The sequence below is a fragment of the Protopterus annectens genome, chromosome 6.part1 (genome assembly GCF_019279795.1).
Source record: "Protopterus annectens isolate FY-2018-M chromosome 6.part1, PAN1.0, whole genome shotgun sequence".
NCBI lineage: Eukaryota > Metazoa > Chordata > Ceratodontiformes > Protopteridae > Protopterus > Protopterus annectens.
Genome location: NC_056738.1, coordinates 368,930,210 through 368,943,461, shown reverse-complemented (window position 1 = coordinate 368,943,461; position 13,252 = coordinate 368,930,210). Strand labels below are relative to the sequence as shown.

General features: G+C 44.3%; 1 protein-coding gene across 1 annotated transcript in view; it reads right to left on the bottom strand.

The window, feature by feature from the left end:
• The window catches only part of FRMD8 (FERM domain containing 8), a 1,254,366-nt gene that overhangs the window by 367,416 nt on the left and 873,698 nt on the right, over positions 1-13,252 (bottom strand). The window lies entirely within an intron of this gene.

Genomic DNA, 13,252 nt, shown 5'->3' with positions numbered 1-13,252 from the left:
TGTAGAGAAGTCATATGTCTGAAATGAGTTTCGACGGGGAAGATGGTAGTGTTTATGCTTTCTCTGGTGTGGAAACACTGGAACCAAAATTCTAGTAAATATTTAAATTACTTATTGTTTGCTAAATGTTCAGAGTGAAATGATCCAAGGACCCTTTACTGTCATGACTTGGGCAGAATGACTGAAAAAACATAAAATAACAGTTTATAAGTATACCATACAATGTAAAAGTTCATCATACAACAGTATTTTGTCAAGTTCAAAGTATAACATATCTGACAATTATACTGACAGGTTGACTAATACTCAAGTCACTGCAAACTGCGTGCAGTAAAAAAAATAAGATTGGTTTATATGAGAATTTACACATTTATAATAAGAAATATTCTCAGGATGAATAACATGTATGTATATATGTTAAGACAGACAGTGAAATCAAGAAGTTATGTACTCACCATAACGTTCGATGTATGTAGTCCATCTCGCCTCACATTCTTACCCGTGGGTTCGGAGCCGAATGTCGGCTCCGACTCAGCCAAACTTTCTAGCTCGAAATCTTTCTATTGGCTGGGCTAAGATGGTATCCCATGCTGCATTGCCCTATATCCCCAGATCTAGTTTGCTGCGAACACCAACACACATTCTCCATGCATAACAACACCCAAGGAAAGGAAGAACAAACCAAGAGTGAAGGGAGCTCTGAAAACCAGTCCTAACCTCCAGATCCTCCAAGAAGGGGGAAGGGGGGGGGGGTGTAAGTAAGAATGTGAGGCGAGATGGACTACATACATCGAGCGTTATGGTGAGTACATAACTTCTTGATGTTATGTAGTCCAATCTCGCCTACATTCTTACCCGTGGGACAGCGTCCCTAGCACCTAAATCCTGGGAGGCTCAGTGGAAAATACTATTGAGCACTGTGGAACCAAAGGAAGACCTGCCCCTAGATACCACGTCCAACTTATAATGAGTAACAAAGGTGTGAGGAGATGCCCAAGTAGCCGCAGCACAAATATCATTCATAGACAATCTGGCCTGATAGGCTGTAGATGTAGATACAGACCGAGTAGAGTGAGCCTTCACCGGGAACGGTAGATCTTTACCCCCTGAGGAATAAATGAAAGAGATGCAACTGGATATCCACCTGGACAGCGTGACTTTGGAGACAGGAGACCCAATTCTGTTTACCGAAAAGGAAACAAACAACTGATCAGATTTTCTGAGGTCTTTGGTTCTGTGCAGATAAAAACATAATTGTCTGTGTACATCCTATTGATGAAATTTAAATTCTGCCTTGTTTGAGAACTAGGGAAAAACACTGGCAACTCAACAGATTGATTAAGATTACAGATAGACGCCACTTTGGGAAGAAAGGAAGGGTTCGGCCTGAGAGAAACCCTGTCCTTATGAAAAATCAAGTATGGGGGTTTTATTGATAGAGCTTGAATTTCTGAAATGTGTCTGGCTGATGTGATGGCTACTAAAAAGACAGTCTTCCAGGTCAAGAATTTTAAATCACAAGTAGCTGCAGGTTCAAAGGGTGGTGAAGTAAGAGCCTGTAGAACAAAGTTTAAATCCCAAGGCATGATAGGTTCTGATACAGGAGGACAGAGTAACAGAGTGCCCTTCAGGAAAGCCTTACAGAGTCTGTGAGCCATCAGACTAGGCTCATTAGTGACATGAAAGTTAGAAATCACCGCCAATTGGACTTTTATGGTGGCGGACGCAGAGCCCTGGCGAAAAAGCATAGACAAGAACTCCAAAACAGATGAAACTGGAGCCGTGTAAGGGTCAATCCCTTGGGTATGAGCCCAGATTGAAAATCTCTTCCATTTGCTGGAATAAATTTTCCTAGTAGAGGACTCTAACAAACAATCCTCTGACACACACACAAAAAGGGATTAGGACTAAAACCTCTAAATTAAATGGTTTTAGACCAGAAGTTAGAACACATGTAAGCAAGGGGACAGACTAGGTCCTCTAACTGAAACGGGCCTAGCCCGTTGGAACAGCTAGTGGGATACCACAGGAACAATCACACACACACAGAACATTTTTCACAAATAACACCAAACTATCAATAGCTATTAAAATAGCTTTTTGTTTGTAATAAACTCTCTCAACAAGAAGAAAAAAGGTACTTAGCCAAAGCCAAGTGCGAGACCACATCCGAGCTACACGAGCGGCAAACGAGATCTGGGGATATAGAGCAATGCAGCATGGGATATCATCTTAGCCCAGCCAATACAAAGACTTCGAGCTAGAAACGTTTGGCCGAGTCGGAGCCGACATTCGGCTCCGAACCCACGGGTAAGAATGTAGGCGAGATTGGATTACATAACATGTGGAGTTATGAGTACAGTGTACATATATAATAAACTTAGACTGCTAAAGGAGGTGAGCTTCTAGCCGTCCCTTAGCTGAATTTTGTGTTGTTTCTGAAACAGAGCTATCATGTTTAGCTTTTATATGAGATAACAGATATTATTCGGACTTGCAGGAGCTATTTACTACAAGGCTCTTTCTGTTCAACCTATTTCAATGAGAAACACCTCTCAGTCTCTAAGTGCAAGAAATCTGGACAAGGCCTAAAATAATGGGGGAACAAAGGTCAAAAATTAAGTACAGATTTTAAATATTGCTCTTATAAACCTAGAAAGTTGCTAGAATAACAGGATCTGTGTGAAACTCAAATGCATGTTATTCTTTATTGACTTCAATCCTCAATGATTTACCAGAAAAACACATTTTAAGAGAAAATTACCAAAAATACAAGGCAAAAATCTCAACATTCTGCAAACATCTGGCCAGCTGAGAGGTATGCCTCTCTGGCTGAATGCATTTTCTTCTTCTTCTAGGGTTACAGATAATATAAAATTTGCAATTTTCTAATTTAAAGGGTCAGCTTTTATTTGCATCAAACAGTGATGCAAAAAAAAATTCTCATTCAATAGAAAAGATGGAAGTTAGAGTCATTCCTATATGGTGGGACCTTGGTAGCCTTACTGGGTTGATGTATAAGTAGTACGCTTGCAGTAGCGGGTCTGGTTATGCCACACAGAACTCCCACTGCCAGCAAGGTTTCTTCTACCATGCAAGAGAGGTTTATTTTTTTTTTAAACAGCGCTGCTGCTCTGCTCTGTATACTGAGCAACAAATCTGCAGGGAAGGGGACTGGTCCAGTCAGACACACTACACAGGTACATTACAGTTTCCTAACTTGTGTGGTTGGGATCAGCCCATATGCAGTTGGTATAGTGTCCCTGAATCACATACAGCCCAAGAGGGAAGTCAAAAGTATGTGTGCCAGGGGGAATGTTATTGGCATTTGTGCTCTGTGCAGGAAGCACTGTGGCTACTTAACAGGGTAAGGTCACGTACAAAGTCTCACCCCACTGTACAGCATTCTTCGCGAATCATATAGAGTTTGGCATTCCATTCTAATGCATACCAGCTCTGCTCCATGAGGACACAGTGTTCATGAATTACCACCTATTGTCCAAGCCTGCATTACAAAAAAGGCCTATGAGACAGCAGGTGGATTGAGCCACAAAGTTAAAGAGTTTAATTCAGAAGCTACTTTTGCCATGAAAGATGGGTGTGTACACAAGCAGGCTCTATATTTGTAGAATAATGTAAGGGTCATGCAAAAACAAGGCTTGTAATTCACAAATTTTTCTGGTTGACTTAACTGCTACTACAGAAACATTTTTTTCCCCAAAACAGCTTAACTCTGCAAAGTTGGCTCAGCTAGCAGGAGAGAATCCCCCCCCCCCCAAAAAAAAATATACAAGTTCCATGGAGAAATAAAATTCTTGAGTTGTGAGGGTCTCATAAGAAAAGTATCCCTTAGAAAGGTCGCACATACTTTAAGAAAAGCTAGAGAGGGAATCTGAATCTTTGAGGAAATTATAAACAAAAAAATGCACATTTCTGTAGAAGAGTTGAAGCGTGCATCAAAAAACTGAGAAAAATAATCCAAAACAGACAGTACAGCAGCACTAAAAAGATCTATGGCATTCAATGACGTCCAAATGAAATACTGAGTCCACTTGCTTTTCTTAGTTGTTCTGGTACTTAACTTGGGGCAGACTTGAGAATCTGGATCAACTTAGAGGGGTAAGGCAGACCTCTAGCAATTAACAGAACTGAAGAAACCAGTTTTGACATATGGAGTGGACATTCAGATGGGACATGCCATAGGAATAGGACAGTACGACTACAATGGCCAAAGGTGGAAAGGCTTCTCTTGTAAAGGAAGCCTCAGCAATGGGTAACAGGCTTGTTAAAGCCATAATAAGGCTATTAAGAATCACTTTTGCCTTGGGCTGTTTTGGCCTTCTAATTGAATCACAGAATCTGTGTAAAATGGGGGAAAAAGGCACTGATGTCCTGGGGCCATTTCTGGAATAGAGGATCTCTGGATCATTCTCCTAGACAGGTGATTATGACAGAAGTTGCTGCACTTGGCACTGGTCAGTGACGGAACAGCTTCCACAATTCTGATGAACTGAAGGATCACCCGTATGGCATCAGAAGGCATTGACTGAGCATGTCTGCAAACATTATCAACTACCCCAAGAATGTGAGTTGCAGTCAAAGTGTTAAATCAACATACTCAAAACTCATAGGTTCATAGGTAGGTACTAGGCTATCTGCTCTAGGCCATTTTTAAGCCTAGCCAGAGAGTGTCGGCTTTCACCACCCCATTGATTAATTAACTAAGCCTCTGTCATGAGGAGCCAATAAAGTGATCCCAGGGGGTGTATTTTCTGTTACCCATCCACTCGTCAAGGCTTCTCTTGAAGAGTGTTAGTGAGGGGCTCTGCCTAATGTAGTTAGGAATTTTGTTCCAAAGCATGGGGAGTCTCTGTGACAGAAATCTATCCCTCCAGCATGTTCTATTTATTGTTGTGGCGAGGTTTAGCTCACTAGAGCGCGTGGCTCGCAGTGACTTGGATTTCTTTAGGTGGAGCATGTCCATCAATTATGAGTTGGACATGGCTTTGTAAGTCAGGCAGAGATCACCTCTGAGTAAGCGATATGCCACTGAGTACAGCCGGAGTTTTTTCAGACAGGCTGCATAGGACACATGCTTGAGGCCAGTAATCCTCTTGGTGAGATGCTTTTGTGGTCTTTCCAGCTGTTGGAAGTGTCTTGTAAGGTACATCCCAAATGGGGCATTGTACTCTATGATGGGTCTGATGAGTGACGAGTACAGGGGCACTATAACCTCTTTATTTCTAGATGCGAACCCCTTAGTAATTAGATGGGCCACACAGAAGGATTTCCTAACTACTTTGGCAATATGATTGTCAAAGGAGAGATTACTATCTACCTGGGTCCCCAGATCTCTTATTACCTCTTCTGTATTAAAGGGGCTGCCGCCTATGTGGTAATTCGTGGGTGTTTTGTTTTTCCCAAATGGGATGACTATGCATTTTTTGGCATTTAGCTTGAGGCCATGACTTTGACACCAGGTGTCTGTCTCAGTAAGGTGTTTTTGAAGGATGTCCGTGTCAGCCGGAGAGTCAATTATGGCTCCCAGTTTGCAGTCATCGGCGAACTTGGTTAGCCATAGTCCTCCTGTGTTTGTCTGTACTTCTGAGAAATATATGCCGAACAGTAGGGGTCCCAGAACCGAGCCTTGCGGGACACCACTTGTGACTAGTTTAGAGTCGGACCTGGAGCCCGCTATTCTTACCGTGTGAGTTCTGTCTGTAAGCCGGTTGGCAACCCATCTTGTGACATAGGGGTTTATGCACAGGCTGGTGAGTTTTTCTATAATACCAAAGTGAGGAATGGTGTTGAATGCCTTGGCAAGATCAAGGTAGGCTGTGTGAACCACCTTTCCCTCGTCTATGCCCTTGGTGACTGTCTCGAAAAAGTCAACCCAGTTTAGTAGGCATGTTCTTCCCTTAACAAAGCCAAACTGGTTCGGGTCAAGTGTTTGGAGGTTCCCACTGTCTTTGTTAATGAGTTCCATGATGATACGCTCCGTAGCCTTGCAGACCAGGCTAGTCAGGCTTATGGGGCGATAGTTACCAGGGTCAGTTGTGGCCCCTCCTTTGTGGAGCAGAATAACCGTTGCTGTGCACCATTCTATGGCCACGTAGCCTGTGGAGAGGCTGAGGTTGAACAGCGTGTTTAGGTGTGGGGGGGTTAGTTCGTTCTGTAGTTCATGCAAGACGCAGCCTGGGACACCATCTGGCCCCATTGATGCTGTGTTTTTGGTTTTTGAAAGGGCTGTTTTCACCTGTGCTTCTATGATTTCCGGGACACTACACTTTTCCGGTATTGTTGTGGGCCCTTTTGAAGGTGAGAGGGAGGTGAAGTTTGGACTAAATCTATCTGCTAGGATGTTGGCAATATCAGTAGGTTCAGTATATTTTGTGCTATTTTGCACTAGCTCAGAGCATACCTGTGAGTTGCCACTTAGATTCTTGACATAGCTAAAAAAGGCTTTGTGGTTATCTTTCTAATCCTTGGCTATTTTTCTTTCGAAGTTAGCTTTGGATGATTTTTATGAGGGACCTAAGTTTCTTACTGATATTGATCAGGGATTTGCTTTTTTTCTGAACTAGTTTCCTCCTCCTGTTGTATAACCTGTTTATGGCAGGGGTCCACCAGACTGGTTTCCTTCTCTTAGGGGAGTGAGTCTTGGTCTTGCTAGGGATGGCACGATCCATGCATCCTTGTAGGTGCTCATAGAGTGCAATTGTAAAGGATTCCGCATCTTGGGCAGTGTTATCCTTTAGTGTGGGGGCTGTGAAACCTACCAGCTCTGCCTTAAGTAAGGTAAAGTTTGCTGTAGAAAAGATTTTCACTGTGGTTTCCTTGGTTGGGGGTGGTGGTGGGGTGTGGACATCCAGGGTGATTAGTTTATGGTCTGATCTAACCAGTGACGGGTTGACCTCCGGTACGGAACACCTGTCGCCCATGTTGGTGATGACCAGGTCCAATATGTTGTGGCCTCTGGTAGGGGAGTTTACCAGCTGATCCAGGGCATTTGAGTTGATAAATTCCAGGAAGAGCTGAGCCTGGGAGTTTGTATGCAAGTAGTTTTCCCAGTTAATGGTAGGGTAATTGAAATCGACCAATATCAGGGTGTTCGGTAGGATGTTTTCCAGTGTCTCCAGCAAGGCGGAGTGGTGGTCCTGGGTCATGAAGGGTGATCTGTAGCAGGCCACAATTTGCAGTGCAGATTTGCCCAATGTTAGTTGCACATGAATGTTTATGAAGCTGCGCCACTAACCTGGAGGTATGAGAATCCTTGATGAATATGGATACACACCCACCTTTTGTGTTTCAGTCCCTGTTCTGTGGCCGAAATGTGTGGTATGAGTTGCAGCCCAGTAGTGCTGGAGTGCTCTCTGGAGCCTTGAACCAGGTTTCAGTTACTGCACAGATGTCGACGTTCTTCATACTTAGGAGTGCTTCGAGCACATGCATTTTAAGATTTAAACTCCTGGCGTTGAGTAGCATAATCCTAATTTTTTTACTTGTGCTGTTTACGGTGGTGGGTTTGAATTTTGAGCCTTGCCTAAAAAAGGCACTATGGGGGCAGCAAGAGCCTTGGCCAGTATTTGAAAGCCAAAGGGTGACAGGTGCAAGCCGTCTCTTGTGAAGCAACACGGCTTGTCGAGCATGTCATCCCAGACTGATAGACACTGGATCCCCTTTGAATGACACCAGAAGCTTAGCCAATTGTTGAAATTGATCATTTTTTCTTTATACTGAGGTATCATTCTTAACCCAGCCACTGGGGATGCACAAGCCAGTGCATTTCTTTGTGCCGGTCCCAAGCTCGGATAAATGGGGAGGGTTGCGTCAGGAAGGGCATCTGGCATAAAACCTCTGCCAAATTACTTATGCGGAGAACATTTCATATTTCCATACCGGATCGGTCGAGGCCCAGGTTAACGACGATTGCAACCAGTACTGTTAGCCAACAGGGTGCTGGTGGAAATTGGGCTACTGTTGGCCAAAGGAGAAGAGGAGGGGAAAGGCATGCCAGAAGGCAGGAAGAGAGGAGGAAGGTTAGGAGTGTAGTAGTGAGGGTATGAACTTTGAATGTTGGCAGTATGACTGGTATAGGGAGAGAGCTAGCTGATATGATGGAGAGAAGGAAGGTTGATATATTGTGCATGCAAGAGACCAGATGGAAGGGAAATAAGGCCAGGTGTATAGGAGGCGGGTTCAAATTGTTCTATCATGGTGTGGATGGCAGAAGAAATGGGGTAGGGGTTATTCTAACGGAACAGTATGCCAAGAGTGTTTTGGAGGTGAAGAGAGTGTCTGATAGAGTGATGTTTATGAAGCTTGAAATTGATGGTGTAATGATGAATGTTGTTAGTGCATATGCTCCACAAGTTGGGTGAGCGATGGATGAGGAAGAAAAATTTTGGAGTGAGTTGGATGAAGTGGTGGTGAGTGTACCCAAGGGTGAGAGACTAGTGATTGGAGCGGACTTCAATAGGCATGTTGGTGAAGTGAACAGAGGGGATGAGGAAGTGATGGGTAGGTATGGTGTTAAGGAGAGGAATGCAGAAGGTCAGATGATTGCAGATTTTGTGAAAAGGATGGACATAGTTGTGGTGAATACGTACTTTAAGAAGAGGGAGGAGCATAGGGTGACGTACAAAGACTGGAGGAAGATGCACACAGGTGGATTATATCCTATGTAGGAGGGCCAGTCTGAAGGAGATTGGAGACTGTAAAGTGGTGACAGGGGAAAGTGTAGTTAAACAGCATAGAATGGTGGTCTGTAGGATAACGTTGGTGATCAAGAAGTGGAGGAAGACTGTGAAAGCAGTGCCAAGGATTAAATGGTGGAAGTTAAAAAAGGGTGATTGTGAGGTGGAGTTCAGGGAAGAGTTAAGACAGGCACTAGGAGGCAGTGAAGAGTTACCGAATAGCTGGGTAACTACAGCAGAGCTAGAAAGGTGCTTGATGTGACATCTGGACAAAGGAAGGAGGACAAGGAGACCTGGTGGTGGAATGAGGAAGTACAGGAGAGTATACAGAGGAAGACGCTGGCGAAGAAGTGGGATTGTCAAAGAGATGAAGAAAGTACACATGAGTATAAAGAGATGAGGCGCATGGCAAAGAGAGAGGTGGCGAAGGCTAAGGATAAGGCATATGGAGAGTTGTATGAGAGATTGGACACTAAAGAGGGAGAAAAGGACCTGTACCGATTGGCTAGACAGAGGGACAGAGCTGGGAAAGATGTGCAGCAGGTAAGGGTGATAAAGGACTGTGAGGGAAACATACTCACAAGTGAGGAGTGCGTGTTGAGTAGATGGAAAGAGTACTTTGAAGGGCTGATGAATGAAGAGAATGAGAGAGAGAGAGGTTGGATGATGTGGGGATAGTAAATCAGGAAGTGAAACAGATTAGCAAGGAGGAAGTAAGGACAGCTATGAAGAGAATGAAGAATGGAAAGGCTGTTGGCCCAGATGACATACCAGTGGAAGCATGGAGGTTCTTAGGAGAAATGGCAGTGAAATTTTTAACCAGATTGTTTAATGAAATTTTGGAAAGTCAGAGGATGCCTGAGGAGTGGAGAAAAAGTGTTTTGGTACCTATCTTTAAGAATAAGGGTGATGTGCAGAGCTGCAGTAACTACAGAGGGATACAATTGTTCAGTCACAGCTTGAAGTTATGGGAAAGAGTAGTGGAAGCTAGGTTATGAAGGGAGGTGATGATTAGTGATCAGCAGTATGGTTTTATGCCAGGAAAGAGCACTACAGATGCAATATTTGCTCTGAGACTGTTGTTGGAGAAATACAGAGAAGGTCAGAAGGAGTTGCATTATGTCTTTGTGGACTTAGAGAAAGCATATGACAGGGTGGCTAGAGAGGAGTTGTGGTATTGTGTGAGGAAGTCGGGAGTGGCAGAGAAGTATGTAAGAGTGGTACAGGATATGTACGAGGGTAGTGTGACATTGGTGAGGACTGCGGTGGGAGTGACAGATACATTTAAGGTGGAGGTGGGATTACATCAAGGTTCAGCTCTGAGCCCTTTCTTATTTGCAGTGGTGATGGACAGGTTGACAGATGAGATCAGACAGGAGGCCCCGTGGGCTATGATGTTTGCAGGTGACATTGTGATATGTAGTGAGAGTAGGGACCAGGTTGAGAAGACCCGGGAGAGGTGGAGATATGCTTTAAAGAGGAGAGGAATGAAGGTCAGCAGGGCTAAAACAGAATATATGTGTGTAAATGAGAGGCAGGGTACAGGAATGGTAAGGATGCAGGGAGTAGAGTTGGTAAAGGTGGATGAGTTTAAGTACTTGGGATCAACAGTTCAGAGTAATGGTGAGTGTGGAAGAGAGTACAGGCAGGTTGGAATGGGTGGAGAAGAGTGTCAGGAGTGATTTGTGACAGATGGGTACCAGAAAGAGTGAAAGGGAAGGTCTACAAGAGGGTAGTGAGACCAGCTATGTTACATGGGTTGGAGACGGTGGCATTGACGAAAAGGCAGGAGTCAGAACTGGATGTGGCAGAGTTACAGATGTTAAGATTTGCACTGGGTGCGACTAGGATGGACAGGATTAGGAATCAGTATATTAGAGGGTCAGCTCAGGTTGGACAGTTTGGAGACAAAGCAAGAGAGGCGATATTGCATTGGTTTGCACATGTGCTGAGGAGGGATGCTGGGTATATTGGGAAAAGGATGCTAAGGATGGAGCTGCCAGGTAAGAGGAAAAGAGGAAGGCCTAAGATAAGGTTTATGGATGTGATGAGAGAGGACATGCAGGCGGTTGGTGTGAAAGAGCATGATGCACAGGACAGGAAGAAATGGAAAAAGATGATCCGCTGTGGTGAACCCTAACGGGAACAGCCGAAAGAAGATGATGACTGAGGTATCATTCTTGGTGAGGGCAGGATGCTACTCAGGGTCAGGGTCATACCTGTCTGGGCTACATGATTAGAGAGATCTTCCATGTCTCTTTTCATGTAGTCCAGGGAGGTACATCTCAGGTCATTCACACCAACAAGAACAATGACACAGTCATATTTGCACTTGTTCTGGAGAGACCTGAGTACTTGTGTTATGTGGCGGATTCTGGCTCCCGTCAGGCAGCTAACAGTAACCTTCTCCTTGTCCAGCCTAGTGAGTGGGGCGTCAGTGTGCCTGACTATTGAGTCACCTATTACTAGTGTGTTAGGTATGTTATTTCACCTTAAGGGCTGTGATTGTGCGGCACATTGATTTTGTGTTTTGTGTATTGTCTGGTTTGTGATGAGAAGTACAGGTTTGGTGGGTGTCTGCTTTGGAGCTCTCTGATGCTTTTGCAGGTTTTTATTTAGAGCCTCCTAGTATGATTTTGTGTATTTTTTGCCAGTGCTGGTTTAGTAGGCCTATGTGAGGCTGGAGGTGTGGTGCAAGTGTTAACCTTCTCCTCATGACTGTGTTCCAGTCTTCGGTGGAGAGACCTTAGCCTCCAGTTTGTCTGTATAATTGCATCACTTGCATATGTTAGTATTTTGTGGTAGGAGGAGAGGGCTGTCTGTGTACATGAGGCAGTTGTAACATTGCCTCAGGATACCCAGATTCACCAGCTGGACTGGAGAGTACACCTGAAGTTGCCCTTTGGTCATGCCTGAATAGTAGGGTGAGCTGCTTAGTCGCTTGGTTGGTGAGGGGTGGATAAAGAGCCTTGCCCTGCTGGGCAGTCAAGTGTCAGGGTATATTAGTGTTTGCTATTAGGTCTGAGCAAGTGCTGGACTGTAGGATGCTTTTTGAGTGCTTAGGTTGAGAGTTAGACTAGTTTCAAGTGAAAAACTGAAGAGGAGACTTAGTGTAGCCGGGAATAATTTAACCCTAGCTAACCGATGCTGCCCGGCACACAAAAAGTACAGTTGTGTACACCTACCATAAATGTAGATGTTCGAGTGTCTTCACTGTTGCAGTCATGACTGTAGGGTTCTCCCCTGCCGGCAGGCAGCTCTCGGTCGGCCAGAATCCCAAAGTCTGGGTCCGGCATCGGCTGCTCATCCATGCTCCCTGACGTCAGACCGCCAGGAGTACAAAGCTGACAGCCGACGGCATCTTCTCCAGTCTTTCTTGCCCCAGATGTCAGGAGTCCCAAAATGAAAAAGGTCCCATAACCTTTGCAAATACACCTCAGAAGAATGGTGGAAAAAGGAAATACACAAAAGTAAAAATAAGAGGGGACAGGAGGGAGAGCAGACTGCAACAGTGAAGACACTCGAACATCTACATTTATGGTAGGTGTACACAACTGTACTATGTTCATCGTGTTTCACTGTTGCAGTCATGACTGTAGGGTAGAATCCCAAAGCTGAAAGAAAGGGAGGTGGTCACAAAGAGGAAGGGGCGGCTAAAAGGCCCTGCAAGACTGCAGAGGCAAAACCTGCCCTAGACTTAGAGTAGAGAGGTAGATTGTAGTGCTTAGAAAAAGTATGCACTGAACTCCAAGTTGCAGCTTCCAAAATGTCCTTGGTAGGAACTCCCTGAGGAAGGCCGCAGAAGTGGCAGCAGCTCTGGTGGAATGAGTCCGTATACTCCCTGGAATTTGCTTTCCATGGTGAGAATAACAAAATCTGATTCCATGAGCAATCCATTTAGAAATGGTCTGTTTTGAAATGGCTTTACCTTGGGAACTTGAAGCATAAGAAACAAACAATTGTTCTGATTTTCTGATGTCCTTGGTTCTGTTCAGGTAAAAACGTAGTTGTCTGTGTACATCCAAGGAATGTAAGATCCTTTCCCCTTTATTTTGAGGAGTGGGGAAAAAGGTAGGCAAGTGGATAGTTTGATTTAAAGCCACTTTGGAAATCACCTTAGGCATGAAGGTAGGATTAGTCCTCAAAGATACCCTGTCTTGATGAAAAATAATATAAGGTTCCACAGCCATAAGAGCTTGTAACTCTGAAACTCTCCTGGCAGAGGTTAAGGCTAACAGGATAGCTGTCTTCCAAGATAAAAACTTGATGTCAGAAGAGGCAGCAGGCTCAAAAGGAGGCAAAGTTAGTTTTTCTAAAACATAGTTGAGATCCCAAGCAGGAATGGGAGTAAGTTCTTAGCTCCTCTGAGAAACTGTCTCATGTGCTGGTGGGAAAAGATGGGAGGGTCTGTATTATAATGAGCAGAAATAGCAGAGGCATGTATCTTAATGGAAGAGAAAGAGAGACCCTTATGTAAGAGATCTGTCAAGTAAAGTAAAATTAAAGTAATATTAGGAAGAAGAGGATCAGAATCCTGAGCCTGCATCCAGGAACAA